Source organism: Acinonyx jubatus, chromosome B1 (genome assembly GCF_027475565.1).
Source record: "Acinonyx jubatus isolate Ajub_Pintada_27869175 chromosome B1, VMU_Ajub_asm_v1.0, whole genome shotgun sequence".
Classification (NCBI taxonomy): domain Eukaryota; kingdom Metazoa; phylum Chordata; class Mammalia; order Carnivora; family Felidae; genus Acinonyx; species Acinonyx jubatus.
In genome coordinates, this window is record NC_069382.1 from 77,672,648 (window position 1) to 77,696,837 (window position 24,190).

A 24,190-nucleotide genomic window follows, 5' to 3' on the forward strand; every position below is an offset into this window, starting at 1 on the left:
TGTATCCCAGGTCACAACTGGCTGGAGGGACAGGCACCAGATCCAAGAGCAGACAACTGACAGGGGGGTCAGTGACCTCCCAAGAGTTGTTGCCAGACAACCTCTCCCCAAACAAGGGCAATATCATAGGATGCTGACTTAAAAATATGGAAATACTCAGATGTACAGTGGAGGACAGTGAGGCTGCTAGAACACTTAAGAGAAGCAGCCTGTGAGTGAGCCAAAATTTGAAGGAAGCAGAAACTATGAACAAACAGAACTGATGGAAGTGGATAAAAGGAAGTCAAGATGGTGGACACAGAACAACCTAGACTGTGAAGACCAGCTGGGTCACAAAACCTTTTGTTCAAATTAGACTGCTCTGGGCTTCTGGTGGACTTTCTGGTTCTGGTCTCTAATTTATTCCTAGCCCACCAAGCTGAAGGCAGTATCTTTGCTTTAGCTTTCTCAGCAAATCTTAGAAGCCACGGAGTCCTGCTGACTTTCCTTTGGCATCACTCATTTCCCTTTGGTGCTCTCTCCCCCTCCAATTGCTCTGCCACCAACCTGGACCACAGTCCCAGTTCTGAAAGTAAGCAGGACAGCCTTCCACAGTCTTTCCTGGCCCCAGGTTCTCCCTGATCCATAAGGGAGTGCCTGATTATTTTCCCCTTTAAAGAGCACATCTCTGTATTTCCTACTCCCAAACCACAACTACTCCCAGTTCTGTTTTAAGGCAGAAGTTATTTCCACATTCATCCTTCCCATAGACCCTAATAATTTTCCACTATATTCCAAATAACCTTGGGTATTCAAGACGTTCCCCCTTCCCAAAAACTTCTATCCCTCCCATCAGCCCATCCTAAGTCAATGCTACCTTCTCCATGGAGCCTTTTTAATTATACCATGTATCCATGAAGGCATCTCTTCTTAAAATCTGGTGAGAAAACACAGCACTTAATTCCATAGAACCTTTTGTTTCATGTTTGTTTCCATAACTAGAGTGTAAATTCTAATAAGACAATACATTATATTTTTGTAGCTCTCTCTCATTCACTAAGACCAATAACAACAGAGTTCACATTAACAGTGTTCAGTGAAGACCTATCGATTGAAGTTGATAGAGAAACACGACTGAGATCCTAAACTGTTTTTGGTTGGTCCAGAAAGTGTCTCATTCAACAGGGATTCCAATCTTCTCTTCCCTCGCCTTCCTCAACAACCCTTTTCCAGACTCCCTTGCAGTGAGGGGAAGTCACATGAAAGCAGAGGCCAACAGGATATAAGTAGAAGCTAATGGGAGGTTCCTGGGAAAGCCTCTGATATACACTTTGCTTCCTATTACTTCTTCCTCTTCCTGTTCCCCTAGAAAGGGGGGTGTCATGGCTGGGCCATACTGTAACTATGAGGAAATGGCCAAGAAATCTGTAGAAACCTCAGTCTTGACAACCAGCCAGCAACCACATACTATTGACTTACTTTGTGAGAAAAAAAACACCAAGGGGTGCCTAGGTGGCTCAGTCAGTTGGGCATCCAACTCTTGATTTCAGCTCAGGTCATGATCTTAAGTTTCCTGGGTTTGAGCCCTGAATCTTGTTCCTCCGCTGTCGACGCAGAGCCTGCTTGGGATTCTCTCTCTCCCTCTCCCTCTGCCCCTCTCTGCTTGCATACACACACTCTCACTCTCTAAATAAATAAATAAACAAACAAACTTAAAAAAAAAAAACACCAACTCAGTCAAGGTTTGTCTACTGGCTTTTCTGTTACACGCAACCAATTGTTACTCGTGCATTGCTTCTCAAGACACAAGCAGGACGTGGGGCACCTGGGTGGTTCAGTCAGTTAAGCATCAGACTCTTAATTTCTGCTCAGGTCATAATCTCACAGTTCCTAAGATCGAGCCCCAAATGGGGCTCTGCACTGACAGTCAGGAGCATCGTTGGGATTTTCCCTCTCTCACACGTGTGCTCTGCCCCTCCCCCACTTGCTCACACTTTAAAAAAAAAAAAAAGACATTAGCAGGATAAATACAGCAATATAAACCAAAGACAAAATACACAGCAAACAGCCACAGAAGCTAACTCACAATGTACTACACACACATCCATATACGTAACATCCCTACCTATATAAGCATAAGAAAAGAGCAACAGGGCAGTTATCTATTTGCGGTGTTTATAACACCAAAAGTAAAGCTACTCCTTAAAATACCTTATCCACAGCTTGACAAAGAAAACCCTAACGTTAATGTTTTCAAAAAGAGCTGTTACTTTTTGATAACGTGGCACTGATATTCCTATAGCTAGGATCCCTTCCTGTTTACAGTCAAATGGAATGGGATGCCTTGCATTTTTCTAGGAGAAATTAAATGAGAAGTGATGCTATGAACACAGAACATCCAGAGTAAGTTTCAAAGGTTTCACATGAACTGGTTATGTAAGAAAAAATTTTAATAAGGAAAAATATGACATTCTGTTCTGCTTAAAATAACAAGTACTTCTAATATCACAGCTTTGGTTTTGCTTAAGTAAGATGTTTGCTTGTATTTTATCAGTACTTTCTGGGAATTTTTTTTAAGTCCTTATTTTAATCACCCAGTGTTCATCACAACAAGTGCCCTCATTAATCCCCATCATCTATTTAACCCATCCCCCACCCACCTCCTCTCTGGTAACCATCAGTTTATTCTCTATAGTTAAGAGTCTGTTTCCTGGTTTGTCTCTTTTTCCCCCCTTTCCTTCTTTTGTTTCTTAAATTCTACACATGAGTGAAATCATATGGTATTTGTCTTTCTCTGATTTATTTCACTTAGCATTATAATCTCTAGGTCCAAATCAGTGGTTGCAAATGGCAAGATTTTTTTTTTTAAGTTTTTTTTTTTTTTTTAACATTTATTTATTTTTGAGGCAGGGAGAGACAGAGCATGAACGGGAGAGGGTCAGAGAGAGAGGGAGACACAGAATCTGAAACAGGCTCCAGGCTCTGAGCTGTCAGCACAGAGTCTGACGCGAGGCTCGAACTCACAGACCACGAGATCATGACCTGAGCCAAAGTTGGACACTTAACCGACTGAACCACCCAGGCGTCCCTTTTTTTTTTTTTTTTTTTTTTTTTGAGACAGAGAGTACAAGCAGAGTAGGGGCAGAGAGAGAGAGAGAGAGAGAGAGAGAGAGAGAATATGAATGAATCTCAAGCAGGCTCCACACCATCAGCACAGAGCCTAATGCGCAGCTCAAACCCACGAACCATGAGATAATGACCTGAGCTTAAATCACGAGTCACATGCTTAACCAAATGAGCCACCCAGGTGCCCCGTTCTTTTTTATAGCCAAATAATATTCCATTGTCTATACAACACACATTTCTTCTTCATCCATTCATCAATCGATGGACACTTGGGCTGTTTCGATAGTTTGGCTATTGTAAATAATGTTACTATAAACATAGGCGCACACGTATCCCTTTGACTATTTTTGTATTCTCTGGGTAAATACCCAGTGGTGCAACTGCTGGGTGGTAGGGTAGTTCTATTTTTAACTTTTTGAGGAACCTCCCTACCTTCCAGCATGGCTGCACCAGTTTGCATTCCCACCAACAGTGCAAGAGGGTTCCCTTTTTCTCCACATCCTTGCTGACACTTATTGCTTGCACTGTTGATTTTAGCCATTCTGACAGGTGTGAAGTGATAGCTCATTGTTGTTTTAATTTTCCTTTCCCTGATGAGGAGTGAGGAGTGATAAGCATCGTTTCATGTGTCTACTGGCTACCTTAGGTCTTTAAAGAAATGTGTGTTCATTTCTTCTGCACATTTTTTAATTGGATTATTTGGTTTTGGGGCATCGAGTTTTAGAAGTTCTTCGTATTTTGGGTACTAAACTATCACATGTGTCATTGGCAAATAGCCTCTCCCATTCCACAGGCTGCCCGTTAGTTTTGTTGATTGTTTCCTTTGCTGTGTAGAAGCTTTTTATTTTGATGTCGTCCCAATAGTTTATTTTTGCTTTTGTTTCCCTTGCGGCAGGGGACATACCTAGAAAAAAGTTGCTACAGCCCATGTCAGAGAAATTACTGCCTATGCTCTCTTCTAGAATGTTTGTGGTTTCAGGTCTCACATTTAGGTCTTTAATCCATTTTGGATTTGTTGTTGTGTATGGTGTAAGAAAGTGGTCCAGTTTCATTCTTTTACATGTTGCTGTCCAGTTCTCCCAACACCATTTGTTGAACAGACCATCTTTTCCTGTTGGATACTTTTTCCTGCTTTGTCAAAGATTAATCCAGCGCATAATCGTGGGACTACTTGGGACTTTTTCAAAGGTATAAGTTTGAAAGGATTTTAATATTTTTTAGGGACCCGGTTCTATTATAAATCTAATAAAAGAATGTACAAGTTGTACTGTGCAGCAAAATTGCTATTTTTGTCTTTTTCCTGTTACTTTTCATTATGTGAAACAAATTAAACACGAACACCCTATCTTCACACATATGTAACAGTGAAAATTCACCCACACTATCTCTACATGGAGACAGACTAAAATAACAACAAAAAACTGTATACAACTTTCAGCTTAAATAGAAACAAACATTGACAATAAAAGGTCAACCAAAAGAAATGCACACTTCTGATAATAACCACCCTGAGCTTTCTTTCCATCTAGAGACAGTTTGAGGCCCTCTGGAGAATTTGAATGCTATCCTAACTGCACCCTAACTCCTCATAAGCCAGTCTTCAGGCTCCAAACGTTTATCAACTGTGAAAGCCAAAACAACTTTCTAACCAGATTGTACCAGCTCTGACACTATACAAAGTTACAAAAGGCACTTTCTGTCTCACATCAGTGGCTCAGAAACTGGACAGGGATGGAAGGCTCTGGATTCTCACATTCTTATCTGTGTCTTTACTGGTGTCACGTAACCTCTCCAGACTTCAAGGACTTCCAACATTCCAGGAGCCAGACAGGCATTTACTCACAGCAAGTTATTAATCCAAAAACCTAAGAACCAGGCACTATTCTAGGTACTGGCAAAGAATAGAGAGAAGATACCACCACCCTCGAGGGGGCTGAAAGTGTTGGAATCCAGCATGTGAGCAAGGTGAAGGGCAAAGCTTCCAGAACGTTCAGTTTTTATTAGACCAGTAGCGGCAGATGAATGGAAATCCCAACCACAAAACAATGTCACATCATCTTGATTCATTAACTTCCCTACTTCAATTTTAATGAAGCATCAAGAGGAAGAGCTTTCATTCATGTAAATTAAATGGTTAAGTCTCAAATTTTTCGCTCATTCACATCTAAGTTTTCAAGGTACACAATTATGATGTAAGCACCATGAAAATGGTTTCAAAAGGGAAAAAAATCACCCTTTAAATATGATTCCCACATTTACTTGTTCATTAATACTGCAAATAAACAAATTCAAAAATGACTTCAGGGGCACCTGGGTGGCTCAGTCAGTTAAGCGTCCCGACTTTGGCTCAGGTCATGATCTTGCGGTCCATGAGTTTGAGCCCTGCATTGGGCTCTGTGCTGACAACTCGGAGCCTGGAGCCTGTTTCAGATTCTGTGTCTCCCTCTCTCTCTGACTCTCCCCCATTCATACCCTCTCTCTGTCTCAAAAAAAAAAAAAAAAAAAAGTTAAAAAAAAATGACTTCAGTGTAAACTCAACACTGTAAGTGAACGTCAAGAAACCAACAGACAGGACAAAGCAGATATCTTAGAGGCCACTTGGGATGTGTTTCCTCATTTTTAGAATACAGTGGTCAGGCATTCCTTCCAGCTCCATGGCAAGAGTTAGGAGACCAGGACTTTAACTGAAATTCACTAGATTAAAGATTAAAAAGCCCCAAAGTATTTTTTAAATTAACTACAATGTCTTTGTCTATGGCTCTGGACAAAATTCTTTTTAATTTTTTTTCTAATGTTTATTTATTTTTGAGAGAGAGAGACAGAGACAGAGAAACAGAGTGCAAGCAGGGGAGGGACGGAAAGAGAGGGAGACAGAATCTGAAGCAGGCTCCAGGCTCTGAGCTGTCAGCACAGAGCCTGACGCGGGGCTAGAAGCCATGAACTGTGAGATCATGATTTGAGCCAAAGCTGTATGCTTAACCAACCGAGCCACCCGGGCACCCCTGGACAAAATTCTTAAACTTCTGGAGAGCAAGTTCCTCATAGATGAACCAGGAAAAAATCTATTTCAGGGTAAATACATTCAGAATACCATCACCAAAAAGGATGAAAATACATCCAGAAAGAAAAGAAATGGTCATTACTTGTGAAGAAAATAAGAGAGCAATACAATTTGGGGCATGAAATAAGCAACAAGTTTAAGCAAGGAGGCATTACTGGCATAAACAGTAAAGCATCCATTTCACAAAACATGTCTTTCTCTTTAAGGGAATAAATCCTCCAGATCTTTGGAGGTCTCTCCAGGTCTCTGCTTATCATGGTAAGACAGAGAAGCTGAAAATGGCAACCCTAGCAAGCTGTCAGGACACAACAAACCTACACACCCTTTGGATCATTAACCATAACATTACTTTTCAAATTCTGCTTTGGTTAAAGAGCAAATGACCACAAGCTTTTTCATTTCTTGTAAAACAAATAGAATAGTATAGCCACTATTCCAGATCATCTAAAAATGACTTCCTTTCCTGCGACTTTTAATAGCTTACAGGAAGTTCTATCACCTTCATAGAAAACTTTTTAATTTCCTAAGTGCACTTTGCAAACGTAACTGCTCCCCCACCCCATGTCTTTACACAAGATAATACTGTAAATAAGGCTTGTGAAATTCTGTTATCAATGGCAATAATGTATGCTCTTCTAGAAACTAAAGGCTTCACAGTCCGTGTGCAACTGGCAGGGGGCACATACCTTTCTGGGTAAGTGCCCTTGGGCAAGAAACTCAACCTATGTAAACCCAGCTTCTTAAGTTGCAAATGGTATTTACTATAAGAATGAGCACCAGGGCACCTGGGTGGCTCAGTCAGTTGAGCCTCTGACTTCAACTTCCCCTTGGGTCATGATCTCACAGCTCGGCTTGTGAGTTCAAGTCCTGCGTTGGGCTCTGTGCTGACAGCTCAGAGCCTGGAGCCTGCTTCGGAGTCCATGTCTCCATCTCTCTCCCTCTGTCCCTCCCCCTTCCTCCCTCCCCCCAAAATAAACATTAAACAAATTTTTTTTTAAAAGAACAAGCACCAAATAAGACTGTGACAAGTAAATGCTAACCCATGTGAAAAGCTTATATAGTTATTCAGTAAGTGCTAAAAAATTAAATAAAAACCTATTATCCGCTACTACAACCACAATTATTATTATTCTTAGAAACTTATAAATATGTTTTAGTACATCTCAGATAATGTTTTCAAAAAGCTCAACTGATAAGTAGATTATCAGGCAAATTAAAACACAAAATCTATTATCTCCAACTTAAAACAATAGTAATCTACTCACTGCTATTTTAAATTGAAGATATTTTATATGCACCTTCATTTAAACAAATCCAACAGCTAAAAATGGGTATTCACATACATATGCCAAAAATAGGTTGGGAGATGACTATTCATTTTAAAGGAATCATCACTGATCCCTCTTAAATAATAAGCATAGTTTAGTCCCATGTAAAATATGATTAGATTACACACACACACACACACACACACACACACACACAGTAGAAGCCCACAGAGCTGAATACGTATCGATTCCATTCCATTCCAACTTTTCTTCCTAATATAAATTCTCAGTTTTGGTACACATCATTCAAAAAGGTGCCCTCCAGCACCTTCCAAAGCTCAAACAAATGCTCACCGATGCCACTAGCTTCCACCATGGAACCCACTCCCGCCCCGTTCCTTTCTGTTTTGTTCTCACTGCATACGTGAAACTGAGGGAGTACATTTACTCACAACCACATGTTCAGCTTTAAAGCTTGTGGAATCAAAACTTCAAAGTCACAAAATGTGAAGGTCTTTACAAAGTTGCCTCTCTGTTCTCTGGACAAAGCAGCACTTTTTAAAACCTTTTGTTCCATGATTGTCAAGGTAAATCAGTACTGCAGACACTCTGGCAGATGCTGCCAACAGGCACCAAACCATCTTACAGCAAACAAAAACCTGTTAACTGTGGTTAAGTGATACATCCGGTTTCTGGATGTCGGACGCTCACCAATAGTTTTGCATAGACATACGAGCCTGTAAGATGATGTCAATTAAGACAAGCAGTCAACTGTCAAAGATTTCAGAGTTCACAACATAAATATTTAATTTAACCGCCACAATTCTCCTAGACTGGCAATGAAAATAGTCCAAGTAGGTCATTTACCTCCTTTCACATCTCTGCTCTAGATACTATCCAGCATTCACAATAAAATGGACACAGGGAAAATATTTCCATTTCCAGAAACCATCATGCAATTCAGAAGAAAATGAACTTACGTAGACAACTTTTCTACATGCTTACAGGATTATCTCAACCTTAAAATTGAGGGAATATACATGAATGGAAAGGAAAAAAATCTGCTCTGATTTCTGTTCAAAAAAAGTTTCTTAAGTTTATTTATTTATTTTTGAGAGACACAGAGTATGAGTGGGGGAGGGGGGAGAGGGAGGGAGGGGGAGGGAGAGGGAGGGGGGAGGAGGAGGGAGGGAGAGAGAGGGAGAGAGAGGGAGAGAGGGAGAGAGGAGAGAGGGAGAGAGGGAGAGAGGGAGAGAGGGAGAGAGGGAGAGAGGGAGAGAGGGAGAGAGGGAGAGAGGGAGAGAGGGAGAGAGGGAGAGAGGGAGAGAGGGAGAGAGGGAGAGAGGGAGAGAGGGAGAGAGGGAAAGGGAGAATCCCAAGCAGGCTCCTTGCTGTCAGTGCTGAGCCTGATGCAGAGCTTGACTGCATGAACTCTGCACTAATGACCTGACCTGAAATCAAGAGTTGGATGCTTAACCAACTGAGCTACTCAGGTGCCCCCCCCTTCTATTTCCTTCTCCCTTTAAAAGGAAAAAAAGAATGTAAAATTGTTCAAGCCACAGTGCAAGATGAATTACACTCACAAACATCAGTTTTTCTTAGCAATACTTTATTTCTCCAAAACTAAAGAGAAGCACTGTATCAGTGTCAGAAATTTAAGCCACCAAATCACTATTTAATTTTTAAAATTTTCTTGGATGATCACAAATTAAAATATTATAAATATTATTAGCTATGCTGATCTACGCTTTTTCCACAATGACCAAAAAAAGTGTCAGTCGCTCCATACTTTGACGTTAAACGCTGGAAGGCACAGACCCCAACTACTACATTGTATCAACAACCTTAACCTTGTACCCAGGCAAGTCACACAGACCCCAGCCTTCATTTCCACCCTCTCATCTCTCCTAACCTTCTCGATTTTTGTTAAAGGGAATTAACCAAGGGGCACCTGGGTGGCTCAGTCAGCTAAGCGTCCAACTTTGCTCAGGTGCTGATCTCCCCAGGTGAGGATCTCCCCATTTATGAATTCGAGCCCTGCATCAGGCTCTGACAGTGTGGAGCCTACTTAGGATTCTCTCTCTCCCTGTCTCCCTCCCTCCCTCCCTCTCTCTCTCTGCCCCTCCCCAACTTGTGCTCTAAATCAAAAATAAACTTAAAAAAAAGGAATCAACCAAGCAATGGGAAAAAAGACACGGCAAACTTACCTGACTAGTAAGTCATACTGTCCTCATTTGTCACATAAAGCCTCTAGGTCCAGATCAAAACAGGTCTAAAAGTCACTTTCAAATATGTGAGTTCTCTTACTTATTAGATGTCTGCTTTTCTTCCTATGTTCTACATATCCCTTTGCTGTGAGTCTTAGCATCCTGGTCATGAAGATAATCACTGGATGCCTGCTTCTTCAACCCGGTGTCAGGCACATCATTCAGTTGGCCAAAGTATACCATCTGCCATGCTCAGAGACTGGGCCGGGACCGACAGGGCCTTTAGGGTGGACAACCACATGTCCAGGTTTACCCGGGACAATCCCAGTTTATCCCTGTTGTCCGGCATAATTTCACTCTTAAAAGCATCTTTAATTTTTTTTTACATTTATTTTTGAGAGACAGAGCATGAGTGGGGGAGGGGCAGCGAAAGAGGGAGACACAGAAGCAGGGCCCAGGCTCTGAGCTGTCAGCACAGAGCCCAATGCGGGGCTCGAACCCATGAACCCTGAGATCAATATCTGAGCCAAATTCAGACGCTCAACTGACTGAGCCACCCAGGCGTCCCCTACTCTTAAAAGCATCTTGATAGGGACTATATGGTCTCTCTACCTCTAAGGCAGGGTTTCTCAGCCTCAGCACAAGTAACTTTAAGCTGGATCATTTCTTGTTGTAGCAGGCTGTCCTGCGCTTACAGGACGTAAAGCAGCAAGGCATCACTGCCCTCTCCTCACTAGATGCCAGTAGCACTTCCCAGTTATGACAACCAAAAATATCTCCCAGAGGGTAGATTCATCCCTTTGAGAACAACTCCTCTCAGGAAAAGGAGTCACTGTTCTCTGCAATTACCAGGCAATAAGAAAGATGCAAGGCTCGGGGCGCCTGGGTGGCTCAGTTGGTTCAGCGTCTGACTTCAGCTCAGGTCATGATCTCGCGGTCCAGGAGCCCGAGCCCTAGGTCAGGCTCTGTGCTGACAGCAAGCTTTGGATTCTCTGTCTCTCTCTCTCTGCCCCTCCTCCGCTTGTGCTCTCTCAGAAATAAATATTTAAAAAACATTTTTTTAATTAAAAAAAAAAAAGACGCAAGCCTTAAGCTCTCATCACCGTGCAAGAGTGCCAGTCTCAGGGTGGAGCCAACTGAAGGAAATGCTAGAGATGCAAAGACAGACATGTCACTGTGGGAACCCCTGGATTCAGGTGTACCTAAGCAAGCCCCCCTCCTCAGACTTCGCTCATAGGAGCCAAGAAATTCTTTTGCTTCAACTAATTTTAATCGGGTTTCTCTCACTTGCAACTGAAGGAAGTGAATGAGGATGTAACGCACGTTTTATGTCAAAAATTCGAACTGTCAAGAAAGCAAAAGGGCGCAGATTAATTCTGAACCCTATCTTGTGCTTTCCACAAAAAGAGGACACCAACTCTAGCTCTAGGGATACAAGTGGGGAACTTCTCCACTGAACTCCTAGTCTCTCCCTTTGAAGAGCCTGAAAGCCTCTGCCCTTCATCTCCAGGCAGGTAGGGGGGGCGGGGGGTGGTTTCCAGCCAGTGCAGCCAGGGCTAAAGGGAAGAGGGGTGCCATCTGCACACCCCTGCATCTGAAGAATTACAGTCATCGTAAGCATTTCTTTCTTCCGAAGATCGTTTCTTAAACTTGTTAGAACCTAAGTAGTTAGCCAGGAAAGAGGAAGGAGAGATCTTTTGAGCTCGCTAATAGTTTAATACATTCTAAATTCTCACAGGCTCTTTTCCTCCTCCTCTCTTGGACAAAGGGGTAGAAATCTAAAGGCCTAAAGTCCCTTCTCAGATGTTGCCAGAGGCATTTTCTTCTCTGTAAACATCCAAAGGGAACCATCATGATTCCATGGAGATAAAAACAGAAAAATCAGCAGTGTTTTCATTTACTTCTTAAAAAAAAAGATTGAAGACTGTTTGAATAAAGTATTCGACTTTCAGTGCCAACACAATAAAGTCTGGAATAGAGGAACTTTCTTAATGCACTAGTGATTGTCTGTCCAGACATCTTATTCCCACCTTTTCTCCCCACCTCCAATTACCTATTCTCAGTTTAACATCCAGATTCCATCCACTCCCCCCATTTCAAACAGACTGTGAAACCAAAGTCTTACAAGTCATGTATTATTTATTAACCAAAGAATGTGGTGGGGAAGAAATTAAAACACAATTAACTATGGAAAACTATCTTGCCACCCACCTCACAGAGAAAATAAATCTACTGGTAATAACATCCTCAATGTCCTGACACAAATCTCCAAATGTGCCTGAGTGTTCACCCATCTTCTCCACCCCTTCTAGGAGTGAAGTAAATGAAGGGCGTGTCCCCCCCTTCACCTGGAATCTGAATTCCATCTTCTACATTCAGAAATACTTTGTACTCTGAAATATTCCCAGAATATTCAATCCCCTCCTCTCCACTGGATACCTTCATTAGCAATGTCCAAATCTCACTCATTAACCAATACTTTGGGAGGCTCCTTTATTTTCCTCATACCCTCTGCAGTCAGGCTCCCATTCCTACTGTGCCATAAGCTAATCTCCCAGTTATTACCAATGTCACTGCCCTTTTTTTTTCCCCAGTAAAACTAACATGCAGTGTTACATTAGCTTCACGTGTACAATATAGTGATTCAACACTTCTACAGATTACTCAGTGCTCTTTAGTACAAATGTACTTTTTTTTTTAATGCTCTTATTTTGAGAGAGAGAGAGAGAGAGAGAGAGAAAAGAGAGCGAGCGTCCACGCACAGGGGAGAGGGAGAGAGAGAGTCCATGCTGCCAGCACAGAGCCCGATGCAGGGATCAATGTCACCAACGAAGAGATCAAGTCAGAAACAACCAACTGAGCCACCCAGGCGCTCCAAGACAAGTGTACTCTTAATCCCCTTCACCTGCTTCACCCATCCCCACCCACCCAGGCCCCCCCCCGCCCCCCCCACACACACACACTCACCTCCTCTCTGGTAACTATCAGTTAGTTCTCTATAGTTGAGAGTCTCTTGTTTTGTTTGACCAATGAACTGGCTTAATGCAATGTCACCTGTAGTGCTAGAACTGGTCCTCTTTGTAAGGCGACCTTGTCTCCTCTCTCCTACTTTGTCTGTGACTTGTGCGACCCTAGCCAAATTTTCCACCTTCTCCACTTCTTCCCCCCACAATCGTTACTGCTCTCAAATCTCCCCCTCAAGCTCTTCTACCCACCCTTTAACAGTTGTGTTCCCCAGGATTTGCCCAGCCACGCTGCCTTCTGCGTCTACACCTCTCTCCCAGCAGGTTTGCTATCCAGTTGCATGGTGTCATTTCCTACCTATATGCTGTGTCTCCAGAATCTTTGCCTCTAGCTTTATTCCTTGTTCTTGAAATACATACTCAAAAAAGGAAGCAAAGTACTGAATGTGTCCACTGGATAGCTGAGAAGCACCTCAGCTTCAACATATCCAATCCAAAAAACGTATCCTCTCCATAAAACCTGTTCCTCTAGCTGGACTACCTCCGTGAATAGCACTCAACTGCCCAGGGCAGGAACTGAGGAATCCTCCTGGGTGCCTCCTTCCTCAACCCCCACACCCAATCACCCACCAAAACTTGCAGCCTCTGTATCCTGACCCCTCCTAAAGAATCAGCCTCATCTGCTACCAGAGTCTCTGGCCTAGGTGAGTGACCTCCCAACCTCCAGTTTCCCTCTCCTCAAAGGCATTCTCAAAACCTCTGCCTGAGAAACTGTTCTAAAATGCAATTCCTATGATGCCAAAGTCCTCTGCTCAAAACGTTTCCATCACTCCCTACTGTGTTACAAATGAAGCCTGAAGTCCTTACCCTCCTTCACCTGGCCCTTCTCACTCCTGCCCCTGTTGGCTCTGCAGCCCCATTGCTCTCACTGGGCAGGAGCTGTGGCCTCTCTCCCTGGCTACCAGAGCTGTCCCTCCAGCCCTATAGCACAAGATCTCTCCAGCCTCCAGGCCTCTGGCATGCATTTAACTGTGCTTGGAGAATCCTTCTTCCCTACCCTCAGCATGGAAAGCTCCTAGCTTTCCTTGTGGCCTCAGCTTAGAAGTTACTACTTTCTTGAAGTCTTTGACTCCCTAGATAGTCCTCTTAACTATGGCCATAGCATCCCAATCTTACTCAACAATATGAATGACAATGCTTAATTAATCCTCCATCTGCCCCACCGGAACCCTGACTTCTGCGTGGATACACAAGATCTCTGTTCACTGTTAAGCCTCTAGCAACTTGCCCACAATAGGTGGAGTTTAACGACTTGGGATGACACTTTGTCCCCACTGTCACGAATAAAGTTATTATAGTGATAACTTTGTCCCTGCTGTCATGAATGAAGTTATTATAGTGATAACTGTGAAAATATTTTTAATTTATTTTCCTATGCTTAGCAAACACATACAGGGGTCACTATGAATCAGTTTTCAAAGTACTTTAGAAATAACTCCTTCTAGACACATTTAGGGAGAAAAACCACTATCCACATTTTACACAAGAGGAAATCAAGGCACAGAGGAGTTAAACAAATTGCCCAAGGTTACACAGTAAATCTGACACCAAAGACCATGCTCTTCAATATTTTTGCTATGCTTCCTTTGACCTGCACTTCACAAAGAAAAACAAAACTATCTGTCACAGTGACAGAAGTACCATCTGCCAGATTCTGAAATAAAAGTAATGACAGGTCAATGACACTCCACTCCCTTGTACTTCTTTGGCTTTGTCCCCAACACTTTCAAGCAAAGAGCTTCAGTAATATGCTGGATTTCAACACATTATTACAGATGGTTTCTTCTCTTTAATAAATGAGAGGCCTATATTCAGCACTATACTTCAAAATATTGTTAACCTGACAGAGGAAAAAACACATGTTCACAGACCATTTCTACTATCTGTACTGGGTAAGCCACAACTGTGTCCAAGTTCAACCAAAGGAAGTCAGAATGGCGCTCTTTTGATGATGGGGACGATAATAGCACCTACCAATAGGCCAGGCACAGTTCTGAGATCCTTTAAACTGTAACATTAGGATTAAATCATACCACCCAGTAGGCAGTTCTTACGATCTCCATTTTACTAACAATGAAACGAAAGTCAGGCACTGAGGGTCTAAGTGATTTGCCCAAAGTCTAGCAGTCTACACTGCTGATAAGTGGTGGAGCCAACTTTATAGTCAGAGATAAAAACACTCACCTTCTTAAAGAGTACTAAACATCCTGTGTTCAGACCTAAAGTGACATTACTCTGGCCAAATTGGTTTCCTCCAGCCACACACCTCACCATGACTCGCTACCAGATGATGATGGAATGCATACCTTGACACCCAAGGGCAGACAGTGCCCATGGGTGAACACGTCAACAAGGAAGGAGAAATCACACTCACCGTTGAAATATTAAGTAGCACAGGATTAACATCTTCCTCAGGAAACACAAGGAGGAAATTCTAGTTCAACCAGGGAGGCAGGCTTCCAGGGCAACAACACAGGTGTGATACCCGTGAAGCTTGAGACCTACATGTAAAGCGTCAGAGATTTTTCTGTGTGTGTGTGTGTGTGTGTGTGTGTGTGTGTGTGTGTGTGTAAAAGAGAAGGATGTCAAGCCTTCCTCATTACAAAAGCATCCCCTTGGCAAGTCTACAAATCACGTTCCTATATGAGGAAAATCAAATACAGCAGGCTGTGGTTGCTGCTTGCTTTGTGTCCTGTCACAAAATACTAACCAATCCCTGCCTAAAAATCATGTTCATCTGACCTAACTAGACTGAAAGGTACCAGATTTCTTAATGCACATTGTGTTTACGAATATTAACATCATTTTTTTCTTCTGATACCAATACAAGAAGTCTAACTTAATGAAGTGAAAAGACTAATTTTTGTTTGCTCTTGATTCAGACCAGCAACTGACCCTTAAACTGGTTTCCTGTGATCATCCACACTAGGCTGATAATTTATCAAAAAAATTTTCACTAAGGGACTGCAAAATTCATGGGTACGTTACTTTAATTTTTATTTATTTATTTTGAGAGAGAGAGTATATGTATGCAAGTGGGAAGAGGGGCAGAGAGACAGGGAGAGAATCCCAAACAAGACTCTGCACTGTCAGACGTGGGGCTTGAACTCATGAACTGTGAGATCATGATCGGAGCCGAAATCAAGAGTCAGATGTTTAACTAACTGAGTGACCCAGGTCGCTCATGGGAACATTATTTACAGATTGTTGTCAAAGCTACTGGTTTAAAGTTTTTAAAATTAATTACAATACTTTATCATTTCATACTATATAAATTCACTAATAAGTTGTATAGCAATCAAAAAATGATGAATATATGATACATCACAGAACATCTTATGTTTTTATAGAATATCTATAAAACATCAATTAACAAAGTCTTTTTAAATGCCACTTGTAGGAAAAAGAGGTTGAACTAAATGAAATAGAGCTACTACATGTATCCACATGGATAAATCTCACTAATATGATAGGGGAGGGGGAGTTGCCCATATAGTTTGAAAACCCTTATATAAAGTCTAAAAACATGCTATTATTTAGGAATTTGTACAGATATATTAAAGTGTCTGGGAATAATAAATGCTGGTTTGAGACAGTTGCTACCTCTTGGGGAGAAGGGATAGGTTGCTACTGGGGAGAGGCAGACAGGAACAATTTTTTGCCAACCTGCAAGGCTACTAATACAGAAATGTTTATTATGAGATTTTATATATATATATATATGTATATATATACACACACATATATATGCTCTTTACATATACATTCTTCATATACCTTTATGTAAATATATATAAATATATATGTGTGTAGCATAGTTTACATTTATTTATTTTGAGGGGGCCAGAGAGAGAGAGACAGAGAACTCAAGAACACAAGCAGGGGAGGGGCAAAGAGAGGGAAAGAGAGAATCCTAAACAGTCTCCACACAGTCAAAACAGAGACCAACGTGGGGCTCGAACTCACAAACCATAAGATCATGACCTGAGCCAAAATCAAAGGACGCTTAACCCACTGTGCCACCCAGGTGCCCCTCTATGGTATATAGTTTTAATGAGCTAAGAACAGAGCTATTCCCATATGCTTCTCCACTAACATTTACAACCATTTATATCTTAATGAGAGAACATGTTACTTGAAAGACGATTTATACACAGTGTGCTTTCAATGAGTTAAGGACACAGCTATTCCTATATGCTTCTGCATATACATTTACAAAAACTTGCATCTTAATGAAACGAGTAGTAGAAAAATGCAATATCACACTTGTAGTTATTATGAGATTCTCTGTATCTTTTTATATTTCTAAATTATTTCATAATTTTGGCAAAGCAAAAAATACTAATGCCAAAATATGAGAACAAGATGAAAATTTACTCTACCAAAGGGTGGAAGGAAGGAATGGGACACAAAGGAAGAAGGAACTTGGCGGGGGGGGGGGGGGGGGGGGGAGCACAGTAGAGATTAAGAGACAGAGACTGAGGGGAAGGAAATGATACTCTTTTAAGTAGAGATCTGAACCTAACTGATCCTAAATCAACAAATCTCTGAATGTCTATACTTCCTATACAAACAAGCAACCAGTTTTATTTACAATAATCATCCTACAGGGCCTTAAATTTTCTTTCAGTCATGGTCCTTGTACTGAGCTAATAAGAACTGTCTCCCAACTAGATCATGAAGTTTACACACATTCCAGATAACCAAGATTTATCATAATCACTTCCCCTAACACAAGACCGCAGTTACACCCCATTATGGAGACAGCTAATGATTGTGGTTAAGGGTTTTAGAGTCAGACAAAAGTGGGTTCACATTCCAGCTCCTCCACTGACAAATTATGTGATTTGAACAAGCTTTCACACTGTTCCTATTCACTGCGACATACAGTCAGCAATCACTTAGAGTACGATTTATGGTAACTTTGCAGACTACCCACCATTTTTATATCCTTCATAATTCTTGCCTCTCTTATGACCCAAAAAACAAACAAAACCGTAAGGTAGTCAAGAGCTATTAGAGTCACAGACTCAAAACAGCTTCTTTGGGGATTTGAGGATTCTTTCATAGATGACAGGATGTACTCTTAGGTACATCCCTCTTAGAGATGTCTCTGGCTGCCTTTTCTCATCTGGAATTTCTCATTGTGAATTTCCCTTAGCAAATACAAGCACTGTCCATTAGTTGTCAAGGTTTCCTTCAGGTTAAACACTAACATTAATGTCCTTTAAAAATATCACTGTAATTTTTAAGTATCTGAAGGCTCCATGAGATGTTATCATCTCAGTACCTGGAACACAACTCTTTCTGTCACCTTCAACCCCCACCCCCCCCCCCATCAGTCCTCTGGACAGAGGCCTCCTGCTGACTGCTGGAGTCCCAGCTGCAGGTGGCTTGCTAGATTTACTGCAGCCTTACTGACACATTCTACTTCACCTTCAAATGTTTGTGAACTGGAAATAAATTCTGGAGAATGTTTTCCCAAGATACCATTTAGCTTCGATTCATCAACTTACTTGCAAGACTTCAATATCCTGCACTACATTCAAACTTTAGAAGCCTTCCCAGAGTTTGTCAAATTTGTCTATCTTCTTGGTCACTGGTAATGAGGACATGAATGAATATACTCTTAGGGGTAATAAGCACTGAAAGGTTACCCAGTAGTCACTGGGCCAGAACAGAGGTTTCTCAGGCAAGAAAAGGCCCAAATATTAAAACATGTGCCTACAATTTAAAGAATGACATCATACGTGTTAACATTTCACATCTGAATGCTTATTCTTAATGCTTTACATGTATTAACTTATTTAATCCAACTAGCATGCCTATACGGGGATAGCATTATAATCTACATTTTATGGGTGACAACACAGATAGAGAAAAGCTAGGGGCACCTGGGTGGCTCTGTCAGTTGAGCTCATCTGACTCTTGGTTTTGGATCAGGTCATGATCCCATGGTTGTAGGATTGAGCCCTACATCAGGTTCCACACTGGGTGTGGAGCCTACTTAAGATTCTCTCCATCTCCCTCTCCCCAGCTCACATGCGCTCTCAAAAAATAAAGAAGCCAAACAACTTGACTAGGTTCCACCATCAGTGAGGGGTTGAGGTAGGATATGGACCCAGACAGACCAGTACCCTCAACTTGCACTCTTAATCTTCTATGCTACACTGTGTCGTCGGCTATTTTAAAAATTAAAACACAAAATGCCTGTTTTCTCCTCTTCCAAAAGTCAACAATGCTCCCTGGTCCCCTCCAAAAAAATAAGCAAAAAAAAAAAAAAAATGTGGTCAAAGGAACCCCAACAGATAAATAGGAGGACAGGGAAAACGCAACGTGTCAGTAAGATACTGAGCACACCGGATGACTGACCCATAAAACATTCTAAATGAACACAGATGGCTAGTGGAGAGCTCTAAACAGAGACTATTCTAAATGGAGTCAAGGACCACCTGCAGCAAATAAGGTACTTGAAGCTTTTAAAGGCTGTCTAGGTCCATGTCCTAGCTCCAGTCGGACAGTATTTTTATAGAAAGTCTACATGCATACTGGAGACCAGCCCACTGTAGTAAAACTCCAAGAGAGAGTTTAAGACTTACCCCAGGTGATGCCCTGATTTGTCGGGGGTCCGTGGTGATTTCTTTGAGGCAAAAAATACCTGAATCTTCTTTTACATTCAGGGAAAAATAATATTTGTAACTTATCAACGTTTTCAATAACATTTTATTTCTATACTTCTCTAAATTCCACTCAATCCCAGGATCAGCATGAAATTTAGAATCACATTTCTCCATCAATATTGGGACGTGAAGTGGCAGAAAACACAATTCAAACTGGCTTAGGTCATTTAACAATATATCCAGAGCTGGGCTTTAGGCATAGAATAGCCTGTGGCTCCCACAGTGACATCAAAAACCCAGATGCAGTAAGCTGTCTGCTCCACGCTCTTTACCTTGGCTCCCCTCAGTCCTCCCAAGATGGTAGCAGCTCCAGGCCACACAACCAGATACCACAGAAGAGTAAAGAACCCTTTGGGTGAGTCTCCTCACACAAAAGGAAATCTTTTTCCCAGTCTCCAGCAGACTTCCTATCACGTCTCCATGACCAGAACTGAGAAACATCCTCATTCTGAAACCAGGTTACAAGCACAAAAAATAGGTTCACCATAACGGAGTTAAGAGTTCTGGGACCCTTAACCCTGAATGCATGTTTTTATCACTGCCCAGGTGATTCTAAAGGTCAGCTAGGATTGAAAAACACTGAGTTAGACTAATCCGCAGTGCCCTTAATCATCCTTCCCTGAGTCACCTGGGAAAAGGTAGAGACACCTGAACAAAATTCAAGTCAAAGAGAGAAAAGTAATGTTGGCTGGGCAAACAATAGAGTCTGCCCAACACTTAAATGCACGTTTGCAAAACACTTTCACACCATTTTACTCAATCCTCAGGCTGGGCTTTCTGCAACAGTCCCGTTTTACAAATAAGGAAACTGAGGCTCAGGATTACGAAGTGAAATTCTTTTAAGTCTTCCAAATTTCTATATGTTTCAATGCAATAGCAACTTGGGAAATTTCCCCCAAAAGGAATTATGGCATGAACTATCTGTCTGAAACATTAATGTAAAGAAAGCAAAAAAAGGGGCGCCTGGGTGGTTCAGTTGCTTAAGCATCCGACTTCAGCTCTGGTCACGATCTCACAGTCTATGAGTTCAAGCCCCACGTAGGGCTCTGTGCTGACAACTCAGCAGATTCTGTGTCTCCCACTCTCTGACCCTCCCCCACTCACAGGGGCGCCCACACACGTACGCTCTTTCCAAAATGAATGTCAAGAAAGAAAGAAAACTCTGATGTCCTGAAGTAAACAAAACAAAAAATCAAGTAAATATTAAAAGCAAATATTAAAATATCAAGGCCTAGGGGCGCCTGGGTGGCTCAGTCGGTTAAGCGCCCGACTTCAGCTCAGGTCACAATCTCGCAGTCCATGAGTTTCAGCCCCGTGTCGGGCTCTGGGCTGATGGCTCAGAGCCTGAAGCCTGCTTCTGATTGTGTCTCCCTCTCTCTCTGCCCCTCCCCCATTCATGCTCTGTCTCTGTCTCAAAAATAAATAAAGGTTAAAAAAAAATTTTTTTTAATAAAAATAAAAAAATAAAATATCAAGGCCTAAAAAAAGTACTAAAACCAAGACTTGGAAGACTGAAATTCTAGTCCTGGCTGCCATCAGCACCCTTCTCCAGGTCTGTGATAAGAGCAGGTTCACTCAGAGGGGCCCTACAGCTTAACTAACACACACCAAGAAAGCTAGACAATCTAACCTTACTAAACAGCATTTTATGTAACTATGTAAGTGCTTAATAACTGTAAGGACTATTTGTTTAAAAAATATATTTTTTTCCTCTAAAACAGAACAAGTTCGCCCAACACTGTCTAATGTAAACTTTGTGAGAAAAGCATATATAGCTCATTTCTATTTCTGGCAAATATGCTATACATTTGTATGAATCATAAGCATCTTAAACTATACAGATATCACGTGAAAGGCTTACAAGAGAAAAGACTGTATTAAGAGAGGACACTGGTTATTCTAGGAGAGGCGTGAAAAAGAAAAAGGACTAAAAAATCCATTTAAACAAAGACTCCATTGAATTGGGTGAATGATCTCCAAATGTACCACAGAAGTCAATGATCCCAGACTTCTCTCTGGAGCTCCCGCCTACCCCCACTGCTGTGTCCAAATCCGCCCTGCACACAGATGTCAAATTCTGTCTCGAAACCATCTCTTTCCCATTATGTCAGCCTTTTGCTGAACACCCTTCAGTGATTCTCCACAGGATAAAGTCCACATTCCTGACCTCACTTTTACGACCCTCCATAATCTGAAACTGACCTCTCCCTTTATCCCATTCCAAGCTGGTCTCCTCATGGCCCTCAAACACTGTGGCGGTCTAGTTTCTTTTCAGCTGTTTTCAATCTGACCAAGTTCTACAAGGTTTTATTCCTTACTTAAAACAATGAGTTCCCAAACTCCCAAGTCACATGTCTTCATTCTGACCTACAACAAACTCTTGTTTCTGGCAAAGTTAGAATACTTGCTTGTCACTGAATTTTTAACCTTCTAATATGTGTGTGTGTGTATCCTTTGTTTCTTCAAGAATTTAGCACAATGTGGGGGCACCTGGGTGGCTCAGTCAGTTAAGCGTCTGACTCTTGATCTCGGTTCAGGTCATGATCTCAAGGTTTAGTTTGTGAGCTCCAGCCCTGAGTCACTGACAGCACAGAGCCTACTTGGGATTCTCTCTGTTCCCTCTCCCTGCCACTCCCCTCCCCCCACTCACACACGAGCACCCTCTCTCACTCAAAACAAACTTAAACAAAATGGAATTTAGCACAATGCTACAGGTGTTCAAACAGATTCCCTAGATTGAACTGAATTCAACTACAGGATGATAAACTCAAGGACAAGGGCCTTGGGCTTATTACCTCTTTGAATCTCAATCCCAATATTTAATGAATCATAGATGTTAAATATTTGCTGATTGCCGCCATCACTGAACCCAGCAGTAAGCCTTCAAGTCCCACAGAGCCACCTCCAACTTCTTTAAATATTTATGGAATATTCAAACATCAAGACATCAGAACTACATAAATCCAACAAGTATCTAGTGCGCGCAGGAGACATCTTACAGGGCAATTAAAAACAAATCACTTAAACTCACAATTCTGAAAATGCACCAAATGCTATTTTTGCACAACAAAGTGTAAAACATCCGAAAATTTAATCAGTCTGACCTAGTTGATTGTTATTCTTTCTGCAGCAACTCCCTCCACCTCACGTCCTCCCTTCACTTCTTGGCTCTCAGATGTTATACAGAAAGGCTCAACTGGTTAGGCAAACAGCTGACCTACACTGCAATTTCCAAACACTGCAGGACCTTACCAATGCCTCTAAGAGGTAGGACAAAAGAAACTGAACACAAAAGAATTAAGTGACCTGAGCGGCTGTCATGTAGCCAGGCCCTCACAGTAAAGGTAATTAAACTCAGGTGCCCTGACTTAAGTCCTATTGGTGCTCGTAGTCTTTGATGGGAACTAGAATTAAAATTTGAGGAGTGGGCTGGGCAAACACAGGGTCTTCCTAACTTGCCTAAAGCAAGTGAGCTAAAGCTGTGGTTTTTTTGCTGTCTTCTGGGAAAGAATTTAAGTTAATCAGGGGCACCTGGGTGGCTCAGTTGGTTAAGTGGCCAACTTCAGCTCAGGTCATGATCTTGTGGTATGTGATTTCAAGCCCCACATCGGGCTCTGTGCTGACAGGTGGGAGCCTGGAGACTGGAGCCTGCTTCGTCGGATTCTGTGTCTCCCTCTCTCTGACCCTCCCCTGCTCCTACCTACCCTGTGTGTGTCTCTCTCTCCCAAAAGTAAACAACCATTTAAAAAAAAAAAAAGAATTTAAGTTAATCAAACACAATGAGGAAAAAAAATATACTTTCTGGGGTCTCTTAATCACGATTATAAATTATGTTTCTTATGGTAAAGTACAAGAATCAAAAGGAGTAAGACACCAGTTCACAGAAAGTCTACATTCTGGGGAGGAAGGCTGACAGCTGGCCCCCCAGATGTACCAGCTGCTGCTGGGACACCAGGCATGTGTCCTGTTGGCAGAAGAGGGAACATGCAGTCACATAAATAGCTTTCTACCAGTGGCCAAACTGGCTTTGCCATCTGCCTCTCCCCATACCAAAGCCTCCCCCCTCATCTTCCTAGCTCCAGAGGGAGCTGCTAAGGCCAGTAAGAGAGGAGAACATACACTCCCCTGGCCACTGACCCAAGCCACAGAAAGGAGTCCTCTCCCTCACGTTCATTCACACATACATGTACACCCTGCCCTCTCCTCCCTCCTTCCTACATACTTACAGACTCTCCCTCCTTCCCACCCAACACACATACCTAATCCCAAGGCACTGGACAAAAATCATCCAAATAAGCCCACACATCCCAAAGTGATGCCCAAGCTTCATTTTGCAACACGAACAAGGTCAGAGAACCAAAAGGAACCCTGGACATCATCCAGAGAAGTTGACTGACCTGCTCCCAAAATTACAGGGGTGGCTCACTAAATTCTTCCTATTAAAACTTAGTTCAACTCATTCGTTAAATGAATATTCACTGTTCCAGGCACTGTGCTGGGTTCTTGAGACAGTTTGTTCAGTAGGTTTTAATCTTTCTTAATGCAAAATTTGGCGGGGGGGGGGGGGGGGGGTAGGGGTGGTAGGGAAGAGGGTGATATAGGGTATTTTTCCCCAGAGTTGATATCTACAAACAAGTGTACAAGTGACTAATTCCCAAAACTGGGAATTACCGAATTGAGAAACTAGAGAAAAGATAAAGACCCCAGCAACACAGACTTGTAGATGCTGGATACTGCCCTGTCCCCTGCCTGCTATCTTAAGAGGGCACTCAGCAGCATCCTCAGAAGGGCTATGGGCTACAGGTGTGGTCAGGCCACCCAGCTCCTCACTGGAGCTAATGCCGCC

The 24,190-nt window shown here is 42.1% G+C and overlaps 1 protein-coding gene across 3 annotated transcripts in view; it reads right to left on the reverse strand.

Moving 5' to 3' along the window:
• ARHGAP10 (Rho GTPase activating protein 10) overlaps positions 1–24,190 on the reverse strand; it is a 319,834-nt gene that overhangs the window by 294,447 nt on the left and 1,197 nt on the right. The window lies entirely within an intron of this gene.